General features: G+C 33.3%; 1 non-coding gene across 1 annotated transcript; it reads right to left on the bottom strand.

Moving 5' to 3' along the window:
- Positions 1–18727: 18727 nt before the first annotated feature.
- MIR10186D (microRNA MIR10186d) lies at positions 18728–18854 on the bottom strand. The gene has a single exon (NR_161676.1). It is a non-coding gene; the product is annotated as a microRNA MIR10186d (primary transcript).
- Positions 18855–20094: the final 1240 nt, after the last annotated feature.

Below are 20094 nucleotides of genomic sequence, written 5' to 3'. Positions count from 1 at the left end.
TATTATGATTAAATTTGATGAACATGTGTGTGTTGTACCTTATGAATATCATTAGGAATGTTATGAGATGGTTGATGTGATGTTATGAGATGTTAAAGTATGGACATGATATTCGGTTGTGAATAAGTGGATGTGTTTAACACTTGATGTTACATGAATTATATTGTGAGCTATGAATTATACAATAACTGACCAGTGTTTATGCGCAATGTTAAAGAAAAAGTGTAGGTTCCTAGTTAGGAACCAGTGTTAAATTGTAGCGCAATTGTGTTAAACATGTTGAAACATGAATGTGAGGTCGTTGTATTGTATAATTCATGAGCAGTGTTTATAAATGAAATATGTGATGAATTATGGAATAATATGTTGCCTTGAGATTATAATATTGTTATTGAGATTGAGTAAAAGTGTAAAGTAGAACATATGTTGAATTGTGAGATACGTGAAAACATGTGATGGTGGATTGTGACATTATGAGATGTGAAATTGTGAATGAGTTTTGGTTGTAAATAAGTGTGTGATTAACTCTTGATGTGAAATCACTTGTGTTGTAAGCTATGAATTGTACAATAACCCGACCAGTGTTATCTTGAGAAAAGTGTAAATGCGCAGTGTTAAAGAGAAAGTGTAGGTTTCCTATTTAGGAACCAGTGCTAAATTGTAGCGCAATATGTTGTACGTGTTTAACACACGAGTGTGAGGTCATGGGTATTGTATAATTCACGAGCTGTGTCTGTGTGCTAAAATGATTTTAGGGGTTGGACCTGAATCAGGAGGGAGAGGCCCTGACGGACTCTTCGAAGTGTAGGCCTTGGGGGTCACCGGGTTTGAGTGCTCCTTTAAGCCTATGCTGATCTCATATGGTTGGAGCATTCTCGCAAAACATCGTGACCCTGACTGTCTCCCTATGATCTTACTTAGTGAGAGTGACCTGACAAACCCATTGTGTGGTGTGTCTTGTTATGTACTCCTAAGCGCCCCAGGGTGGTTTTTCACTGACATGGTACCACATTGCATATAGGCTTGAGTCTTAGCATAACTGTCTCATGCGCTTGCTAATTGTTTATTATGAATTTGAGGTGTTATTATGTCTTGATCAGAGCGTGTGATTCTTGTGTAATGTGATTGATGATTGAATAGTGAACTTTGAATGACAAAGTGGTGGAATTACGTGAATTACGTGTAACTAAGTTTTATTTGGTTTATATGATATGTATATCTAGTTGCCTTGTTTCTCTATTAGTTAGGAATGTGATAACTCACTCCCCGTGTGTTGTTTGTGTTAGAATCCTGTGATGATCTTGAACTTTGTATTCGGGGGAGCAGATGACTAGGTGAATTGCTTTAAGGAACCATGTGCTGAAGGACGTCAGGACACAACGCTCTGATAGGATGTGACATTGGGGTATAGGATTTTATAGACGGCCTTGTTTGAGCCGAAGTGAATTTATTATTTGTTTAGAAAAGTTTTATGATGATGTTAAAAAGGTGAATGTGAGCCTGCTACCCTCTTGAAAGGCTTGTATTTAAATATGTTTTAAAAACTTGAATTAAGTTTAATTTTTTTAATTATTTCTTTTATTATTAGTACATATATGTGTGGGGTAGAGGGTGTCACAGCAAGCATCTCTAGTTAATATTAATATATAATATAAAATAATAAAATTGTTAGTTAATAATGTATACATATATACCAGGAGTTGTTTTAATCTATAGAGAGCTACTTGTTGGCATCACTAAACATATAAATGATTCAACGCCACTCATAAACTTGGCCAAGTCTTTTTTCCCACCATAGAATTCCTGGAGAAAAGAAACAGAAACAGAGTAGAATTATAACCTTATATAGCCAAGAAGCAGCCCATAACAATTCACAGTTTGAATCTCAATCTGATAACCTTTCTCAGTACACAACAAAGAATCTATTGACACAAGTAAAGACTTGACCCACTTACACCATCTAGAAATTTCTTGTAAAAATATTTCCAGAAGGTAAATCAATATTGCATTTTAATTCAAAAAAAATGAAAAGGGGGAAATTAGGCTAAATCAAAGATTGAATAGGGGATCATATTCCAAAAAACATCAACTTGAAAATTTAGGGAGACCAAACATACCCAATCCAAGCATTTTTTTCTTCCACCTTTTTCAATTTCTTTTCCTTTTTATTGTCTACATGCTTGGATACAAACTTGTCTCCTGCATATTAAAGAAAGCTCCATCAAGCAAAAACATGCATAATAAATACTAAATTATTAATTTAATACATGGTTTTCCAAAAGTTGTCATAGGAAATATTTAGAATCCAATAACAGTTACCTTTCTACTCATATTTAGCTTGGTTGACAGACATAGGAATCTTGCCACCAGGGTGAAGAGGTGTTCCATCCAATATTTGAATTGCTAAGGCCACAGAAGATTCCTAGCAAATGAAAACATAATTGAAACCCTATTACATCCACAACTATATGTCACAGGCAGGACAATAAGGGAAACAATTACCTTAACATATGTAACCAAAGCATCTCCCTTTTTCCTTCTTATCTCTTTATCAACATAGAGCTTCACACGAGGCCTTTTGGTTTCAAGGTCCTATTATAACCATGATCATGGATTCATAAGAAGCCAGTGTGAGGGATAGATGAAGTCAGCTTGGAGAATCTATAAGTCACATTAAATTTAAAACATTATGAGGAAGAATTCAATTAGTTAAAAATGACAAGTCAACAACTAAAGAAAGATAAATGAACATTACAACTTAAAAGTGAGAGTTCTTACTTATTGATTGTACTCGTAAATATATAAATTAAGCATTATACATGCTCATGGTAGAATTGCTTAGATATCATATGTTCCAGAACATATATATGTGTTTTGGAAACACATAAAAAGATATTGATTTTCTATTAAGACATGTAGAGAAGTGGAATTACAAACTCTTAGTGACAACTCTTGCTTTTTATTCACAAAATTGAGAATGCTGAGTTTTTAAGGGAGCCAATTGCATTAGGGGAAGTAGTGTTTCAGAATTACAAATGAAAACACATACTTATTACAAGACTAATTTGTCTAAAATGAACTAGAAAAGGAGCAAACAAACATAGAAACAACATATGAAAGAGGAGAAAAAAATGGTATATACACAACTCTGGCCTCTAGGTGTCATCACATGTGGCAGTGTCCAAAGGCACAAAAGTATCTGGAAATATATTATTATAAACGTATATGTTTATAATTTTGAAAAACTTTGTAGGAGCCATATTGGGATTTCTGAATAAAGACCCTTTTCTACTATTAATCGATGAGACAATTACAGCTTATATAGGAGTTCTGTGAACCAACTCAAGAATAACAACAAGAATAACAAAATAATGAATTAGCTAATAACATACTAGTCAAAATCCTAATTGACTAATTAAAGACTAATAAAACTTAATAGACTAACAAACTGGTACAACAATAATGAATCAATATAATAGCATAAAAATATGTCCTAACACCCCCCCTCAAGCTGGAGAGTGGATGGATAACACTCCCAGCTTGGACATCAAGTTCTAAAAAGTGGTTGTTTCCAAAGGCTTAGTGAAGAAGTCAACAATTTGATGGGAAGAAGACACAGGCAGAAGATGGAATAATTTGACTTACAGCTTCTCGCGGACAATGTGGCAGTCAATATCGATGTGCTTGGTGCGCTCATGAAAACTAGGATTAGAAGCAATATGCCTTACGGACTGGCTATCACAATAGAGAAGAGTAGGAGTGATATGGGGAACATAAAGACTTTGTAGCAATGAAGTTAGCCATTGAAGCTCACAAGTGGTGGAGGCCAAGGCACAATATTCAGCTTCAGAAGAGGAACGAGAAACTGTAGTCTGTTTTTTTTTTATCTCCAAGAGATTAAGGATGATCCAAGAAAAATGCAGTGTCCAATAATAAACCGACGAGTGGTAGGGCAAGTTGCCCAATCCGAGTCACTAAAAGCCTTAAATTGTAAGTCAAAATCTGCTGGGAAGAAAAGACCTTGAGCAAGACAACCTTTAATATATCGAAGGACACGAGCAGCGACATCAAAATGAGGTTGCCTAGGCGACTGCATGAACTGGCTAAGATGTGGAACAACAAACAAAATATCGGGTCTGGTCATGGTCAAATACAATAAACGTCCAATAAGTCTTTTTTAGGCAGTTTGGTCATAGGGAGGAGCAGTATCATCATATAGCAATTTGTTCCCTTTGATCATAGGAGTAGAGCATGGTTTAGAAGCAAGCATTCCTGATTCAAAAAGAATATCAAGTGCATATTTTTGTTGGCATATATGAATGCCTTTACTGGTCCGAGATACTTCAGGACCCAAGAAATGCTTGAGTTTGCCAAGATCTTTGATGCAAAACTTATGATGTAGAAGCTGTTTGACAGAGGTTATCTCAGAAGGTGAATTTCCAATGAGAATGACATCATCAACATACACAAGAAGGGTTGTGAAAGAGGAACCATGTTGCTTGGTGAAGAAAGAGTGATCAAAGGGGGAAAGAGAGAAACCAATTGAAACTAGGAAGTTGGACAGCTTGGCAAACCATTAATGGCTGGCTTGCTTAAGACCATAGAGAGACTTGGTGAAACGACACACTTGATTTGGGGCAGCTGGAACAAGACCCGATGGTAACTCCATATATAACTCTTTATGAAGATCGCCATGTAAGAAGGCATTATCAACATCCAATTGCTGTAAATCCCAATTTTTAACACCTGCAAGAGCAAGCAATAGCCGAACTATAGTTAACTTGGCCACAGGGCTGAAAGTATCCAAAAAATCTACTCATTCTTGTTGAGTGTAACCCTTGGCGACCAATCGAGCTTTATGTCTCTCAATTGAACCATCATCATGATGTTTGATCTTATAGACCCATCTACAACCAATAGGGACTTTGCCTCTCGACAACTCAGTGAGATACCAAGTATTATTTGCCTCAAGTTCATGTAATTCACTTTCCATAGCTTGTATCCATTCCTTAGACTTAATGGCTTGGTTATATGTCTTTGGTTCATTTGTGGTGGAGATGACGAGTATATTTAAGGTGTGAAGGGGAAATAGAATGATAAGAAAGAACTGAAGACAAAGGATATAGAGTATGACCTGGTGGTGAGGATTCACCATTACCTGTTGATTGAGTGAGTTAACAATGAAAGTCTTTCAAATCTTCTAGTGGCAAGAACAACTTCGGGTGAAACAGGTTGAGATGCAGATAAAACGGGAATATGTGCGAGGTTATTAGAATTATTGATGGGATTAAGAGATTCAGGCCTAGGTTAGGAATGTGAAGGGAGTGGGTCAAGAAGAAAGTTAAAGAAATCTGAAGCAATTGGGGAAGTAGAAACAGATGTGGGATGAGTGGCAGCATTTATAGAATAAGGGAAAACATGTTCATAAAACATAACATTCCTGGAAATTGATATTTCTCTAGTATGCAAATAAAAAACTATGTACCCTTTGGTTCCAAACTTGAAACCAAGAAATATACACTTTTTAGCTCTCGGATCAAGTTTGGATCTATTCTGCTCTAAAGTTGATGCACATCATAAAGACCCAAAAACTTTTAAACCAAGAAGTGTAAGTGGCTTCTCATATAAAATTTCAAAATGAGACCTTTGTTTAAGAACATGTGAAGGTAATCTATTTATCAAGTGAACAACGTGTGTAACAGCATAGGACCAAAATATTTTGGGCAAATGTGATTCAAAAAGAAGACTTCAAGTTACATTTAAAATATGAAGATGCTTTCTCTCCACAACTAAATTTTTTTGTGGTGTGGCAACACATGAAGTATGATGTAAAATACCATATTTGTTATAGAGTTCAGGATAGACAAATTCAGCACCATTGTCTGATCTAATAGTCTTAACAATAGCATTAAATTGATTATGAACAAAGATGATAAAGTTTTCAATGAGGTTTCTAGTTTCAGATTTTAATTTCATGAGGAACAACCAAGTGTGCCTTGTAAAATCATCTACCATAGTAAGAAAATATTTATGTCCATGCAAAGAGGGGGTAGCAAGGGGTCCCCAAATATCCATGTGAACTAATTCAAAAGGCTTGTGTATAGTAACACTAGAAGAAAAAGGAAGCTTGCTTTGTTTTGCTAAATGACATGTATCACAAACACTATTTTTATTTATTTTGACATAAGGAAAGTTAGATGGCCTAATCGTAAGTGCCAAATTTCACTCACAGAATTTAAGCTATTTGTATATACAGAATCAATTTTAGTATTGAGGCAACAAGAAATAACAGGAATCTCTCGTGCTCTTAAGTAATACAATCCTTTATTCAATTTAGCATGCCCAATCATCTTCAATAAAGGCATGTCATGTATATCACAATAAGATTGATAAAAAGTGAGCTTGCAATTCAAAGTACAAACAAGTTGGAGTTTAAAGACTATGTTGAAAGTAAAGTCAGGAATATATAAAACATTATACAGCCACAGGTTTTCAGAAAGTTATACACAACTAGAATATTTTGTAGTGAAGTAATTCCATTTGGAAGATTGACACGTATAGCAAACTTTGAAAGAAATTTACCTGAAAGGCGATTTTGTTGTTGTGAGGAAGATTCATCAACATTCCCTGAACTGATCTGACTTACTGAGTGACTTGATTTAGTGTAGGACTGCTGCAACATAGCGAGCAGTTGTTGTAGTTGTTCAGGTTTGAACTGAACTCCCGAAGAGGTGACGGTTCCACCTTGTGAACCTTGAAGAGAATTATCAATTTCAAATTGACTTTGTTCTCCCTCGGGTGCCACAAAATTGTTAATTATGGAGTTATTTCTTGGTTTGAAACCTAGAGGAAAACCATGCTTTGAGTAGCATTGGTCAACTGTGTGGCCAAATTTATTGCAATATGTGCATTGTTTGCTTGTATATTTGTGTCCTCTTTCTCTTCCAGCATTTTCATCTCCTCTGCCCAAGATTCCATTACCTCTTCCTCTACCAAAGTTGCTACCTCTTCTCCCTTGTGGCCTCCAATTCCCTTGATTATTCTACTGATTTGAAGAGGTAAAAAAAACCTTTGAGTCACTAGTTCCATTTCCTTGCAGTTGTCCTTCTTGTTGCAAGACCAAGGCATAAGCCTTGTTGATGGAAGGGAGAGGATCCATCATCAAAATATTTGATTTCGCAGTACCATAAACTTCTCCTAAACCTTTCAAGAAACATATCACTTGTTCAATTTCCTGTTTCTTTTGGATTGATTTAATCAAATCATAGGTACATTTGATTGTACATGAACAATCCGGAGTAGGACTTAGCATATCCAACTCATCCCACAAAATCTTTAATTCTGTAAAGAAATTAGTGACACTTCTCTCTGCCTACTTGACGGAGTGTATTTCTTGAAGCAAATCAGAAATTCTGAAATAATTCCTTTTTGTAAATCTTTCTTTGAGCTCATTCCATAGCTTCTTGGAATTATCTATATAAATTGTACTTTGTGAAATATGAGGGGAAAGGGATCGAGTGATCCAGGAGACTACCATAATGTTGCATCTCAGCCATGCTTTATAATTTGCATCTTCCTTTTTTGGCATTGGTAGTGTACCGTCAACGAATTCTAGTTTGTTTTTCGACCATAAAGCTCTAATCATACCTCTGCTCCATGTGTGATAATTGTTGGCATTTAGAGGAGGAGAAACAAGGACCATTCCTGGACTTTCTCCAGGATGGAGGTAGTAGGGACTCTATATATTTTGAGATTCATCTCCCTGAGAAGTGGTCTTTGTATGTGTTTCTTCCTCCATGACAAGAATCTTGAATAAGAAATGGGTTAAATTTGGTGTGAAGATGGTATCACGAACGAGGAAAAGAAACAATTCTATTGCTTTTACGAAATCAGAGAACAGAAGCCAAGAAATCAGAGAGCGGAAGCCAAGCGGGTCTTAACCCGCTCTGATACCATATTGGGATTTCTGAATAAAAACCCTTTTCTACTATTAATCGATGAGACAATTACAGCTTATATAGGAGTTCTTTGAACCAACTCAAGAATAACAACAAGAATAACAAAATATAATGAACTAGCTAATAATAGACTAGTCAAAATCCTAATTGACTAATTAAAGACTAATAAAACTTAACAGACTAACAAACTGGTACAACAATAATGAATCAATAAAATAGCATAAAAATAAGTCCTAACAAGCCATGACTCCCCTTATGCCTATATGGCTCTAGCAATGAATGCATAGTTCATCGCCTATTTGATTCATGCAGTGTAATTTGAAAGTCTAGAATCATAGTTTGTGTGCAACCTAACCATGGCACCGCAATCATATATAAATCAGCCAATGAAACAATGAGCTGTAAAATGAAAAAAAAAAACCAAAGAAATCATTGTCCCATAACATATTAAAGGAAAATGTAATGGTATTTAAAGGTTTACTATGTTAACTCAATGATATATAGCTAATAAATTAAAGAAAAGAAAAAAGAATATTTAAAACTATGTATCAAATAAAAGAATGTGTGAGGTTTGAAATAAATAAGCACTAATATGTATGAGGTAATAGCTAAAGTAAAAAATTATAAACAAATGGCATAATTTACAAAGACGGGGAAAAATAGAAAGAAAATAATAAAAAATGCAGTTAGAATTTTAGAAGCAACAACAATAAAGGGAAATTACAGGCAAAAATATAATCATCAAAGAATAGCTCATTCATTTGCCGTAAAACTCCTAATAGGACTGCTAACCAACATTGAAGGACTACTACTTTAAGTTTATGACACAAAATTTTGATCCAATCCAAAAATGTAGTAGTTTAACAACATCTAAATAGTAAAAACTAAATGCAATAGCATTAAGATACACATAGACTCACAGAGCATCTTAGTCAAGTCTTACGTAACAATTTCAAATTATGTTTATTTTGTTGTGTAGTTTCCAACTCAGGTCTTATGTAACAATTTTCCAAGGCTCGAGCTTCTGTACATCACTTAAAGTAATCTTACATTAAGATGAAACTTTGACAGTTTAAAATTAACACCAATAAGTTTATGACCTACTCCAGTACAGTGTAGCTTAAATCCTATTTCCGAACAAGGTTTTGCATATACTAAGAAACTGGAAAGCCAGATTTATAACCCATGAAATGTGAGTGGTAATGAACATTAGTAGTCCATGGTGGATGCCATGTTTCTGAAAATTCAAAGCATAAAAATGATACACTAAAATACATTTTATGGACTCTGGTAATTGAAGTTCTTCCCTATCTCATCCCAAGCTAATCCTCTAAAATTTTATTTGGCAGAAACACACATAACTACGTAGGCTACGATGACATCAATTTTAATGAACATAATTTTCTATAGAATGGCCCCAACAAGTTCACATTCCATAGGACAATGCATTATAGTTCTCGAAGTACATGTCATATTTGAAATTAATAATAATGATAATATCTACTTAGTCTTAGTTGCCATCAGCAAAGAGATTATAGGTTTAGTTCAACTCTTAGGAGAAATAATCAAAATAAAGCAAATTTACCCAAAAAGAATGAAAAAAAAAATATTGAGATTATACAAGACAAATTTGCAAGTAGGTTAGTTTGACTTCACCCCACAAATGTCATTCTTATATAGGCATGAACAGAAGCAATGCCAATAATAACTTCGTATATAATTTAGATAAAAAAATGCTTTATGGAAGAGGGACCAAATTGGGTAAATGGGATGCAAAATCTAATATATAGACATCTCTAAATCTCATACATGTGGATTGTTCACATTCCCTTACCAACTAATTTAATCAAATGCCAATATTACATTACTTAAATAAATAAATAAAAATTATCACTCCTATAGTAAAAATAATATTAGAATAAAAATTGAAGATGTTTGCAAAGGAGACTAGTTAAAAAGCTTGTCATAATAACGCTTCACCAACCTTTGTTCCCACGATGGATTCATATCATCTTCATATGACTGGATGAATCTTGTAATATTTGGATTAACAACATTAAAATTCTGACACAGAAATACACAAATTGAGAAATGAGATGATTAGGCAGGAAGGCAAAACTTTTTTCCCAATAATAATAAAGAAATTCATATTCACAATAGAAGCTTAAAAAATATCTTAAGTAGGGTAAAAAATTTACTCATGTTCACAATACTTTCAATAGAGTTAAACATCTAGCAAATGATAGAAGCTCATTTGCTATTGCTAGGAAAAGGCTTATTTCATTATGGCAAGGCAACAAGCTCCAGGAATATAAGAAAAGGAAATAAACTCTCACCAGTTTTAGCTTACATAAGGGAACATAAAAAGCTTACATGTATCTTTCTTTTAGTGTATCTTCATCTGCTACACTTCATCTATCTTAATAGGAAGATACTGCTTGTGATTGAGGCCTTGGATATCTATGAGCATTTTCAACTGAAAAAAACATCAGTAAACTACAATGAGATAATAACATCAAGGCCTTGAACATGTGATTGATACTGCCTGCGATTGCAATTAGGTTAATTTTAGGGTTATAGAAATCCAATCGAAATGAAGAAAAATTCCAAGGAAGAGAGAGAGAGAGAGAAACTCAGTTCTCACTGTTTTTTTTTTTTTTTGAAAATGGTGGATTTCAGAGACCCAAACGACGGCAAGGTCTGATGCCGGCATAAAATTAACGGAAATTTGATGTCTTAAAACAAGATGTTCCCTATGTCTTGTGAATAATCTGTGTCAGGAGCAGAGAATTTGCAAAAATGAAGAATAAATAAAATAAAATTGGAGATGAGAAAATTAGGGTTACCAGATGTCTTCGGGAAAATCGTATTTGATGAGTTCCTTGTTCTCGTACTTGTCAAGGCCTATGAAGATGGTGAAATTGTTCGCTTCGGGGCGCGCTTTGAAGTAAAACATCATCGTGTCGTGTTGCTTTGCTTTCACACACACGGGAAGAAACAGGTGGGGTGTGGTTAGGGTTCTAAGACTTGTCCTTTCCTCGACACAAATCAAAATTACGTTTTCGTTCTTCTCAAAGAAGGGTCATTTACAGTGAAGAGAGAGAGAAAGGAGAAAGTAGGGTTTTGATTGGTTCAAGCTGGTTGTAGTTGGAGCCCAAGAAGAAGGGGTTGGTTGGGGACTGGATGCGGAGCCTCTGCTTCTGACCCTTCGCGGGATTGGAGCTTAGGGTTTTTGCCCAGTGAGAGAGACGATGCGCGAGTGAGAAAGAGATGATGCATGAGTGAGAAAGAGACGCATGCCTTTTGAATAAGTCAGATGCATTTTCTAAGATGGTTCTTCACGAAACTGATGTAGTAATGCATTTTCAAAGACATTTTTGAGATAACCGTCTTTGAAAAGTTACACTTATTTATAAAAATGTCACTGTCTTTTTTTAAGACGGTTTTTCTATAACTGTCGTAGATTCGTTGTCGTAGAAAACATTTATTTTAGTAGTGATAACTGTAGATGGAAGAAATCTTAATTGCCTCTTCTACCAATACCCTTGAGATAAAAAAATTATCAAGCACAAATCAATTTTTAGAGAAGAATTTTAATTCCCACAAAGTCCATATATATGAATTATTGGCCAACTGTTAGCCCAACAAATTGCAAGGGCAAGGACAAATGTATCATATATATATATAAATAGAAAACCACTATAAATAGAAAATATAGAAGGATTTTCAAAAAAGAAACAAGAACAACAATCATTGTATGATCAATAAACGAAAAATAGCTTTGCAAACTCAACTGGAGGGACCTTATCTTGGTTGCTAAGCCAATTCCATCTTCCAGCTTCTTGTACACTTCATTTGATCTTTCCTTGTTTCTCACATAAGACATGCCATGCAGAACGAAATAAAAAGCCAAAAAAATGTTAGTCTAAGACAAAGAGTGTTATAATTTTATACCTTTGATATACCGCTTGAACCTGTCATGCCTTATTCATCCAATTAATGAGCCATCAGTCAAAAAAATCTATTCAATATACGAAAAAAACTTGAAGTAAGGAAAAAAAGAGTAAAATATGTTTTAGATCCCTTAATGATCAAATTTTATTTTAGGTTCTTAATAAAAAAATTGTGTTAGATCCTTGATATATTAAAAATTTTGTTTTAAGTTCCTATTGTCGGTTAGATGACGACATGTTCATTAAAAATTTTAAAACGTTGAGGGACCTTGATATATATTTCTCTATTGTGTTTTTATTTTGCTAAAATTGATATATATATATATATATATATATATATATATATATATATATATATATATATATGTGTGTGTGTATGTATGTATGTATGTATATATATTCACATTACAAAGTTTGAATCTATTATTTTTATTTATTTAATGAGATCTCAAGGATTAAAAGTAGAATTTATTTAAGAGTTTAGGGACTAAAAACCTTAATGAAAAAAAGTTGAGGGACCTTGACCAGTAAAATAAAAGTTTAAGGACTAAAAATCAAATTTCAAAAAAGTCTAGGAGCTAAAAAGTTAGTTAATCTTAATGGGAAATACAAATTTTAGGTCTTACACGATATGGTAAAATAAAAAATTATAACACTTTTTATTTATTTACAATGTTTGGAACTAAATTACAACAAAATTGAGCCTTATTATAACAATTTTTATAAACTTATTCCCATTATGGTTTTTAGTTCCTAAAAGTTTGCTTGACTGATCAAGGTTCCCCAACTTTTTTTCATTAAGATTTTCAATCCTTAAACTTTTAAAAAATTATGTTTTTAGTCTTTGAAATCTCATTAATTAAATAAATAAAAATAATGAGTTCAAACTTTTGTTCAAGTCTTTTCATGTTAAGTGTAATTTTATGCAACTATAAAAATTACAATGCAAAGAAGAAATTAAAGGTTATCAACACTTCACATCTAACATAAAACAATGAAAACATGAGCAACATAGAAGTAAAAAAATGTTACGGTGAAGATTTTGAACAAACAACCAAGTGAAATGCTTCCATGATGCTGCTTTCACTCTTTCAATATGTTAGTAAATAGTAATGTGCTAGTAGAGAGTTAGAGTCCTTATGACCTTGACATATATATGCACTAAACTAAACTATCTAGATTGAATTTCAGTGTCAAATTGTTTATTAGTGATGAAATAATATCTATGAACTTAAAACTACAGTATAAAAAAAATAGAAATTTCATGAATTAGGAAAACCAAGCCATACTCAAGGAATGCATGAAAATAGTAATAAAAAAAAGGAATGCATAAAAGTAGCATAAAACTTATATGATACAACATGAAGTTGTCAACTCAACTCAACCTTTTAGAATAATTAAGATAAATTCAATTTATAGGACTCGAATATATTGGCTACATTGTTAAGAGTTTAATGAAGGCAACATATTAAATTAAATTAGTATAAATGTCATAGGAACAAAATTAAAAGAAGACTAAATATATACAAACATATGCACGAATAAATTGATTTAAAGGTTAAATGTTTTAATTTATCGTTGCATCATTGCAGCTCATCAATTATATATTCTTCTAAAGCTCTTGTGGATTTTTCCTCTCTCATTTGTTAAATGTGGTCTATATATCCAATCTGCAAGGCACCTTAATAAATCTCATCATGGGATATTTGACATAACCTTGCGTTATATAGAAACTTCCTTTCAAGTCTTCATATTTATGATCAATAAAAGGCTTTTGTAGTTTTATTTTCACCCCTGCAAATAGTGAATGAATGGATTGTAGTTAGCTTTTAAACCTCACAACAAAACCAATAGAATACAAAAAAATTTGGTTACCCCAAAAACGATGTCCTTAAAGATTGAAAAAAAATTAATCGCAGATGTATGAGGAATTCTTGCTTCATTCCTGGTTTCCTTGGTTAACCCTTAGTGTTTTATTTGTTTTTCATCTCTTGAGGATAGTTTATCCTTGTAAAGATAAACTTATTTCTCTCTTTGAATACTTCGATACGTGGATGGTGTGTCCCTCTGCATAACAAATCTAGAAGTAACCAAACAAACCAATAAAATAGTCCTCCCTAGCATGTACGTTCCTAATAAATTGAAAAAAACCACTTGAAGGAAAATGTGTAAATGATGATAACCTTAAAAAAGGAGAGTCTATGTGCCATTTCGCTATTCTTCAAATTTGTACAGATGTTGGAGTTTCTTGGATAGGGACTGTACTCTCATGCTCTTCGTGCATAAAACCCATCTCCATAACTATTTATTTTGAACGAACAAATATGCAACAAACACCAGCCTTGTGCAAATCAGAACTAAATACATTCATATAGAAAATTATTTTGTTTGAGGTTTTCAAGAAATGACACAGAAAGGTAAAACAAACAATAAAAAAGGAAAACAATATTGAAAAGAAATACACTCAGCAAGAGAGAAAAAGAGTATCTCTAGTGGCATAAAGTGTAGGTGAATGTTGATTCATGTATCATGGCCTTTGTCAGTTGCTCTAGTACCTCATCCAATTACCTGAAAATTAAACCCAATTGGCAAACTAAAAGAATGTCCTAGAAGCTTAAATTAAGAAATTTTATAAAAGAATAGAAGACTGATAATTATTGAGTTCACTATAATCGGGGATAATAAATGATTAATTGTACACAAATCCTTCCATTCCAAGCAAAAATATAATCATTTGCATCACTTCAATCTTTTATTAACACAACAATAGTATTTTTTCTTTAAAAAATAAAACCAAAGTACATAAACCAACAACACAACATTTAAACCAAGGAACAAATATATTAATAAAACAATCCCCAATGTGCATGTTCTTAAAAACTTAAAAAATATTACTTGAAGAAAAGGTGTAGTAATACCATATTACTTTTGCAAAGATGTAAACTCTGATGTTTTCTTCATGACGTGAATATCCAACTGAACAAACAACTATCAATAAAACTAGTCTCTCAAAAAAATAAAATTGTTTAAACTAAACTAAAAATACCTATCTGATTATGTTGATCCAGTTCCCACCCATTCTTATTTCGGTGTCTGTGATGTTATAATCAATTAGAGAAGAGTTGATCATGGGATCATGTGTCGGACTTTGCATAACATTTATATGCCAAAACAAAAGAAAGGTTTTTTCTAAAAAAGAAAAGAAAATAAAATCTATAGTGATAAAAGAATGATAATCACTACTAGAAAATATATTTTTAATATCGGTTCTTTTGAACTTTCAACATCGGTTATAAATCGATGTTAAAATCACTAACGTTAAAAGTATCAATGTTAACATTAGTTATGCAAAACCAATGTTAACATACACTGCACAACATTGATTTTTAAGAAAATCAATGTCATATAACAAGCAATAAACCAAAAAAATGTAAAATAAGCAAAAACCAACATCGATTTGTTAGGTGTAGCACAACATTGGTTTTTAGGAAAATCAATGTTTTTTGCATTTTTTTAATATCATGTTTATTTTTCTAATATTACCCAAAATTGAAAATTAAAAAAACAAACCAATCTAGGCATTTTCATAGTATAAATTTTTATATTTTTATTGAATAATTATTATTAATTATAAGAAATAGTTAAAGAATATAATAATGTCAACACACAAAATCATCTATAACCGAGTGTAATTAAACATAACTAACATTATAAAATTCCTTGAAAACCTAGTGTTTCATTTTTAACTCTGAGATAACATCTTGTCCACTAAATGTGAATTATCTTTATTCTCTCTGGTTCTAATGGTCTTGGATTAGTAAAATACAACATGATATAATAAAGCATAACTTAATCCATGTGTATAATAACAAGTATAACAAACCAAATTAGTTTTGAAGTAAACAATTACCATTTCTCAATTATCCTAGAAACCTCCCAGGACTATTGTTGACATCCAATGCATCACATAATAGCCGCACTTAGTGTTTCCTCTTTGCTTATTACTCTAAATTCAATAAGATATTCAAAGTTAACCAAAAATTAGTGTGCACAATAATAAATGTAATTTTTAATACATCAAACATTATTTAAATTACTTACTTTAATGAGAATCCATTTAGCAGTAGCCTTGGATTTACTTCCTTGATTATCGTTGAATTCCTTCAAAGCATTGGTTAAGAGAAACATGCATGCATATTGTACAATCAAAATATTGATGTCAAATACTAATGATAAAGTAAATGTATTACAAAATACAACTAACCTATTAATAACTTTTTTCAAGTAGTTGTCAGGCGTATTGTGCAAGGAACAAAGCCAGATGACAACATTGTCCTTAGGACATATAACGACCAGTATCCAATGTGCACTACATTGGAGAACATTAAGTTATTATAGTGCATACATTATTTAAATTGATTTGTTCATTTTTACTTACCCATTCAAGTAGGATACTAGGTAGACATCTTTATGTGAATTTTGTATTCGTTTCTTAATATAATCCTCAAATTTAAATTACGATTTCCCAAATCTCTGTATGGACTATGGCTCAAGGAATCCATACACAAAGGCATTTCCCGATCACAGACTTAAATCATTCATATGCCTATTGTTGTTAAATAAAGTAAATTATGCATCAATTTAAAGCAATCAGTTATGTAATGGACTATAATATAAAGTGACTTACAAAATCCACATTTGCATAACAAAGATGTTGAGACATTGACCATCGCGTGTTATTTCAGAAAGATCTTCATGCTATGTGTACAAGGGGACATCATCATTATACACCCCAAACATAGTTGAATCCCACGACACCTACATAGGCTTAAGGAAAAGCTGTGGGATCATCAATGTCATCTGGTATAGGGGATCGTCATCAGGTTTTAGCCTATCTATAGGTTTCGTCGGTCCCTCAGGTTCATGTTTATTCTACACAGTTAATAAACATAAGTCAATGACAGTCAACACTTTTTTTTGTAACAAATCCTTTTTTAATAATAACAAACACAACAAGAGGAAATACATATTTTGAAAAAGGTTGTATAAGAAGTGTTAGCCAAGCATGAAAGGTTTTAAGGATCTGGCCCACTAATTGAACCTCTTAAGTAGGTACAGGGGCGCGGGCAACAGTATCTCGAACTTCCCCAACACCAACCTTCACTTGATCATTGCCCAAAGGGACGTTGTGGACGATTGTCAATCCCTCATAAACTCTTCCAAGGGCAACCAGGCGAGGAGGATTGTCATCAACATACAATACACACATGTCTAATGCACCTGTGTCTGGGTCCTGTCCCGAGGGATCGACACAACTTCTCTTTATGCTGACACAGGCAACAGAAAGACAAACCTCGATTGTTGAGTCACTTTTTCAGTGATTGATTGCTCCAACTCATCCCTGATTTTTTGTGTTAGCTACTCCATAATATTTTCTGTTAATTGATGTAGCTCTTCTGGGTTGATCAACATAGACGTGCGGGAGCTTGCTGAAGCTGGTCCAAAGTATTGTCTAATTGTCACACTGGCTCTTGCAACACGGACACGATCGGAGTGCTCTGGTTGCCCAATGGTGGCAGTCAATACATCCTGATGTCCATGGTTGACAAAGTTGCCCTGTGCTGACTGCTCTGCAAAGGAATCCTGCAGTCAACAAAATACTGCATGAGTTTATGGACTACTGTTGTTATTATAAAAATTTACCATTGAAATAAAAAAATTACTTACAATCCTATCTGCAATTTCGCGTGCCACCTCAAATGTAATTTGATCATATTTTTTTTGTGCGAGTCATCTTCCACTTCGTGTGTTGTCTAATGGGAGATGAAGGATCAACGATTGTTTTTTTTTTTCTTCCAGATTAGGCTACTTGCTCCAATTTTTTCTTTTGTTTTTCCTCCATTAACTTTTCTTCTAGTAAATCATAACCCCACGAGACAACACGTGAGGGGAAGTGTTTAGTTTCTGAATAGTCTAAGCCTTCTTCTAACATCCTGTCATAATTAGACAGGAACTTGTCAACAAAATGCATTTGAAAATAATGCATAACTATCAAATTCATAAACAATGCAAGTCAACTAACCTCCCATGAAGGGTCTCTACGACTCTGCCAAAATTGGTTCCATTTTCCTTGGTTGATATCGTACTTCTCACAGACAATGTCATCGCCCTCCTCCTTGCCTTGTGCTAGAGCCTATTTGGAGGTCAAATCTAACTTAAACTACCTTCTTCGTTCTCCTACTGTCTTAAGGATTTTCTTCTTCGTCCTTTGGTAGGACGCATCTGGAATATCAAATTCAGCTTGTGATACAAACAATAAATTTAATAGTTAGTCAATAACATTCAACATTTTAAGATTTTTAGTACAACCAATTACAATAACATTCAACATTTAATTCAAATACCTGAATGTCCTCCCAAATCAAATTCTTTTGAGCTGCAGGAACTTCTTTTCGGTTAACAAATGTAACATTCACCTTGTCTCGAGCGACGATCCCCAAATACGTCCTTAATTTCTTTTTGTGGGGACCATAAACTTTCCCAATGGCAGGATCCACATGAACCACTAGTCTCGCCATCCCGACGGGTTGGTAGCCAATGATCTGAGCCGTGTTGCTTTTCTAGTCCTCTTCGACGTAGATGACGAAGATGCTGACTCAGGAGGAGGAAAAAAGCTCGGTAGTGTAGTCATGTGCCTGTTAAACAACAAGTAAATATGGAAACAAGTAAATATAAAAAAGAGATTTAATTACCCATTTAGTCCCTATAGTTTCCAAACTTATCCCTTTTAGTCCCTATAGTTAATAAGTAAATTTTTTAGTCCCTGAAGTTTACATTTTAATTCCCAAAAGGTTCATGCCGTTAAAATTTTTAACTCTGTTAGTTAAAGAATTTTAACGGTATGGACTTTTTGGGAATTAAAATATAAATTTCAGGGACTAAAAAATCCACTTATTAACTATATGGACTAAAATAGATAATTTTGGAAACTATAGGGACTAAATGGGTAATTAACCTATAAAAAAGATTACATTATATGATGTTAATTAATTCTCCTTCATCATGATCATTATGATTTGCATAGACATCATCAACTTCTTCTTCTCTGTTGATGTTAGGCATTTGTATGGAAAAAGAAGTGAGATAAGTATCAAGGGATGAATCATCATCTTCAAGATTAAGACCAATGATTTTTCCGTGTAAAACTACTAACCACCTTTCATCACAAGGATCTTGAACATAAAACATTTGTTTAGCTTGTTCTATCATGATGAAAGGCTCATTCTGATAAGCTAGCTTCTTCAGATCTACCAAAGTAAATATGAAATCATCGATTCGCACACCAATATTGCTATCAACTCACTTACACTTGAAAACACACATAGTGAATTTAACATAATTAATCTCCTAAATTTCTTCAATGACTCCAAAGTAAGGCATAAACGCTGGGCAAAGATTGTCATCATGTACAATTGCAAAGTGTTGGGATTCAACCCTAAGACTAACCTCATTGTTTTGCATTGTACTCTTGTTGCTTGTGATTTGGTAGAGATCAAATGCTTGTTGATATCGTATCCAAGCCAACTTTTAACATTTCTTTTAGGTCCATCTACTAACCTCCTTAATGTTTTAGAAGCATTATCATCACCAAAGATTGTATCTTTAAACCAATTTAGGAAAGTCTTGTTATGCTCTTTCAACACACTATTCTTGGCCATTTTTGGGTTACTTTCCTTGACTAAGGCTTCATGACAAACTATGGATGACAAAACTTCATTACTGTTATTCAATATATACAAATGATCTTGTGGCAATTCCTTTAGACCTAAATTTATAACATGCAGCCCTCATAAACCCTTATTTCTCACTCTCTTGTCATGTCGAGACTCGGGAAGCCCAACATATTTTGGCTTTTCAATGTACTCTGAACAAAATTTAATAACTTCTTTTGTAATGTACCTTTCAAAAATAGATGCTTCAAGACAATGTAGATTCTTTATATATCATTTTAAGAACTTCATGTATCGCTCAACCGGGTACATCCACCGTAAAAAAATGGGATCACATGATTTAATTTTCCTCACCAGATGAATAATTAAGTGAATCGTGATGTCAAAAAATAAAGGAGGAAAATACATCTCCAACTGACACAAGATAATAGCAACCTCATTTTCCAAGTCATC

This window comes from Glycine max, chromosome 3 (genome assembly GCF_000004515.6).
Source record: "Glycine max cultivar Williams 82 chromosome 3, Glycine_max_v4.0, whole genome shotgun sequence".
Classification (NCBI taxonomy): domain Eukaryota; kingdom Viridiplantae; phylum Streptophyta; class Magnoliopsida; order Fabales; family Fabaceae; genus Glycine; species Glycine max.
Note: the sequence above shows the minus strand (reverse complement) of the source record. Positions and strands in the feature narration are given on the sequence as shown.